Source organism: Hibiscus syriacus, unplaced genomic scaffold (assembly GCF_006381635.1).
Source record: "Hibiscus syriacus cultivar Baekdansim isolate YM2019G1 unplaced genomic scaffold, ASM638163v2 tig00110319_pilon, whole genome shotgun sequence".
Taxonomy (NCBI): Eukaryota; Viridiplantae; Streptophyta; class Magnoliopsida; order Malvales; family Malvaceae; genus Hibiscus; species Hibiscus syriacus.
The window spans coordinates 67,071-72,273 of record NW_024062678.1 but is presented as its reverse complement, the minus strand read 5'-3'; positions in this window follow the sequence as shown (position 1 = coordinate 72,273).

The following is a 5,203-nucleotide window of genomic DNA, read 5'->3' as shown; positions in this document are numbered from 1 at the left end:
CATCCCACACAATGTTTTACTTAACTTATCACTAAACGTGCATGCTTATTACATGAATAATTTGGATCCCTCAAGTTTAGAAAGAAGAGATCTCTTAAATTTTAATGATTTTGTGTTTCCTTGAAAATTATATTCAAGTGGTCCATGTACTAAGTACACATTGTTGAATATAAAGATATGACTGATACGATATAAATACGAAAACGATATTAAAATGAATGGCATAAAGTGAATGAATTTTGAATGAATGCTCCATGAGAATGTATGGAGGCTTTAAGAAAAGAAAGAATGTATGGAGAAAATAATGCTTTAAAGCAGGATTCAACACAACCTAGACTTTAATGAACCAAACCTTTTACTTTGCACTACCAATTGCTCAACTAAATAGGTCCCCATTTAGGGATGGATACGAAATGACCATCCGCTCAGTTGGTAGCACACAAGGTTTTTAACCTTGAGGTCATGAGATCGAGTCCCATGAAAGGCATTGTTTTGGAGGTCTCTTTCGGAAGCTGCTCAATCTAGTGTTGGGGGCACCTACTATCTTACCTTCCCCTTACCCCATTACATATGGGAACAAGGGACTCCCATTTAGGGATGGATATAGGATCGAACTTGACGAGTTCCAATATGATCCAATTCAATCAAGTTGGGATTTTTCTAAAAAATCGGGTTCGAGTCAGGTCATGTTAGGTTTTTTAGATGTTAAGTTTGAGTTCAGGTCGGGCCAATTCAGGTTTTTTAGATGATAAGTTTGGGTCGGGTCTGGTCGGGTTGGATTTAGGGTGAAAATATTCGATCCGACCCGAAAATAATATAATATACCTTATATATTAGGGATAATATAATAATATCACTCATATATATTTTGGGTCAAATTATCCTAGACTCATGTCAGATCAAACTGCTGGTGGAGGGAATAAAATTTTCAAATTAGGTTGACCAATAACCCGATTCATGCCCATCCCTATCTTCCCTATCTCCATTTGATGAAAACCCTGCCCAAAATGGACCAATATGGATATCTTTGATTATATGGGCCTTCTGTGAATTGGACAATAAATTTTGGGTTTAAATGGGGCTTTAATTTTTATGTAAACTATCCAAAATAATTTGTTTTAATGGAAAATTGAACAAATGACAATTATTGAAAAAAAAAGTTGTTTCCAAGTGTCAACACACATTTTTCGTCCTACTAGGATTCAAACTCCTAAAAATAGGATATAGTTCTACTATTATTTAAATTCCTAAAGATAGGATCCACAAGCACTATAAATAGCCATTGTAACTCACCATTGTAAGACACGATTTAGACACAAAACATAGAGGAAAGCACGGGAAGATACAAAGGCAAAGCTATTGTAAAGGATTCGAAAAGGAAATAAAAGGTAGCATTTTCTTTTTTCTTTCTTTTGCATGTGCACGTTATTTTTCTTGAAATTTGGTTCGAATAACCCAAAACGTGGGTTGCGCCGATGACCAAAATGGGTGGGGTTTCGATGTTTCAAACCTAGATCTACCCCGAGGCTTATTTTTAAAAACCGATTTGATTTTCGGTTAAAGGAGGGGAAGAGTTTTTTAAAAATCTATATTAGTCCATTTATTTATTATATGGATATTTTATTCATTTATTTTATTATTCATGTTATTATTATTATATGTATATATATATATATTAAATTATTTTCATTTGATTTTTTTACTATATTTTTATTATTATTATTATATATATTTCTTTAATATTTTACTTATAAGTCTAATATTACTATATATTGTAATTATCTTTATCTAGTCGTATGTATTTTTTATACTTTTAATAGTTTATTTATATACATATTATTAAATATATATTCTTAATTATTTTATTTGATTATTTCTTTATTTATGTAATATCTTATAACTTTATAACTTTATATTATTTTTTATTATTTTTGTTTTTTTATTCATTATTATTATTTTATTTTTTTTAAAAAAAAAACCTTGTGTCTTTATCATTATTATTATTAAACATTATATTATACTACTAACCTAGAGGGCCCATTTTTTTGTCTTATTTCTTACTAAAGCCCCCACTTTCGGTGAATTGGGAGGTAACTTTTTTATTTTTAAGTATTTGGTGTACTATATAGCTTGTTTATTTTATTAATACTTTGATATATATATATATATATATATATATATTATATATATATATATTTTTTCCTTTTTTCAAATATACTATATAATTTTACTTTACTATTTTTTCTTATCTTACTATTATTTTATTTATTTTATTTTTCTCTTGTATCTTATTTGTTTTCTTTACCTTGTTTATCTAACACATTTCTCGATTTTTTTTTCAAATCAATCAAGGGTAAGTAATTAGGATCGAAACTTTACCTTTTAATTTAACTTGTTATTTTTCTTAATTAAGACAACTGGAAATTACGTAGTACCGAAAGGGCGGTTCAAGGGTGCTAATCCTTCCTTGACCGTAACCGACTCCCGAGCTCGACATATTTCTGGTAAGACGCAGATCAGGTAAGAAATAGGGTATCCGATCAACCCATTTATTTTTAAATAAATGATCGGTGGCGACTCCAATCTACATTTTTCAAGTCGAAGCCCAATTCCGGGGCCCAACCGAAAGACGGTTGCGACAGCTTGGCGACTCCGCTGGGGACCAGGTAAGTGAGTCAGGCTAAGGTAATTTCCAGTTGTCTTTTTAACGAAAAGGGTAAGTTTAAATTTTAAGGTAATATTCCGATCATTTTTACTTACTTTTGATCATATTTTCGAGTAAATAGTTGGACTAATCGTTTTCTCATGATTTCAGCCTTCAAAGTTTTTTTTTTCATCTAAGGCTCTATACCCGAGCTCCAATTCCTTTTAAGTGGGGGTGAAAGCGACGCCTTCGTGTGAATTTATTCACCGTGTGGGCCTAGTAAGTAGCCTTCGGGATACATATACCTTATGCCTTCGTGTGAATTTATTCTCCGTGTGGGCATAAGGGAATGTTTCCTCTCGAGTTTAACTTAGTCCACACAATCCTGTGATGGGTTTAGGACTAAGGGTATGGCAAGCCCAAGGGGGCACCGGCAAGTAGAACTCGGGTACCGTTTTTTAAAACCTAAACCGGGAGACCATGGAGAAATAGAGCCTACCCCGAAACCACGTTCCAAAACCTAGGATTGTTTTTTTACCTTAACCATGTCTTTTTGTTTTTTTCTTCCGTCAATTTTTTCGTTTGTTTTTAAATTTTACTAACGTTTTTGCCTTTGTGTTTGTTTTCTAGCATTTGCATCATTACAAGGCTATTGATCCCTAAAAAGCGTTTGTTATACACAAAATAATTCGAATTAATGGACAAAGGTGTTGTAATACAAGATTGAAAACGCTAAGGCACGACTATGGTTCGAGAAGGCTCAGAAAGAGAAGGGACAGTCTTCAGGGGAACTATGTGTCAGAAACTGGTTAGTTACGCCGCTGTCAGCCTGAAACAGAATAATCTCCAAGAGCTGCGAAACATTTGGGACAGTTGGAAGAATGACAGAAAGCAAAGTTCAGCCAACGATATGGTGATATCGCCCTCTTGCTCCATGTCAAGACTGATGAGCCCTTACTCCGAGCATTAATTCAATTCTGGAACCCGATATATAGTTCACCTTTAACCGGGAAGACATGGTGCCTACTATCGAAGAGTATACTACTCTACTGCACTGCGAAAGCATCAAACTAGAGAGGTATATTAAACATATCAAGAGTTAGCCTTTCAAGAACGGACTGGCCAAGATTGCAGGGGTTGATGAAAAGTGGGTGACTGATCGACTCCGGCACAAAGGTAACGGGCAAGGAATTGAGTGGATCCACATAAGGCAACTAATGAAGGACCACCCTGATGAATGGAAGACTATAGACCTTTTTGCACTAGGTTTGTATGGCTTGATCATCTTTCCGAAGGTTTTGGGATGCATTGACGCAGCCGTGTGGAACTGTTTGAGCAACTTCCGAACGAGTCAACCCAGCACCGACCATCTCAGCCGAGACCTTTTGGTCTCTCAACCATTACCGAAGAGCTGGCGGAGGTAGATTCATTGGATGTGTTCAGTTCCTTCAAGTCTGGATTCACATCCACTTCTGGAAGACTAATGGGGTTGCCTACTGTAGATTTAGCACTACGTATTCACCTTTGAGAGAGTTCATCACCATGACATGACATGAAGGCGCTTCAAAAGAGAATTGGATGAAAGTCTTCACTCATCTTCAGGACCGAGATATTACCTGGAGAGCCCCCTGGTTGTTCCTCAGTGATGTTCTTTTCAAGTGTGGGAATTCTTACACTATGACCCTATTTGGACTTTGAGGTGCAGTTGGGTATGCTCCGTTGTTGGCACTTAAACAGTATGGGGCACATCAGTTTGTCCCAGCAACATATGGATTATCTATATCAGAGTTTATGTATCACTGTGATAGTTATAAGAAGATGATCAAAGAAGCAGTCGAGTCATAGAAGAAAGTATCTCGGATGGATGTCTAGAAGATTTAGTCCGAACATACCTTTTATTATTTTTATGTCTCTTACAAGATAAAACATTTTTGTCTGAATAAGGATTATTTATAATAATGGACACTTTTCTGGATCAATGCCTCGAACATTTCATGCATTCTTGCATTTTGCATTTTTTTTGCATTTTGCATCTACATTTCATTTTTAAGCATTTTCATAAACATGAAATTTATTCATGGAGGATTCGATGAAGTGGTTCTAACCGCATGACACCACATAGAAGCAATAAAAAACTGAAATCAGTACAGTGGGAGCTGGATCAGCTGATTGTAGGACTAAGCCTGCCAGGATGATCTAAGAAAAGAATCCCTATATCCTAAGGGCTACGATGTTGAAATTGTTAGCTGTTACCACATAAGAAGCCCCAAACATTCCTCTGAGAACTATAAGGCGTTGAAGCGCAAGATCCAAAACCTGATGGATTCAGGGGCATAAAAAGCCGAAGAAGGGGACATGACATATACCATTTGCACTTAGAGGATTGTTTTGTTTGAACACGTCTCTGATCTTTCATGTTTGCTTAATCTGTTAAACGATTGAATTTATGCTACTTTCTAAGGTGGAGCAATTGAACGAGTTTTAATCTTTAGTTCTTCGAATATTAAATGAATTAAGGATTCTTTTAATTCTTCAAGAATTATAGATTTTTGACATATG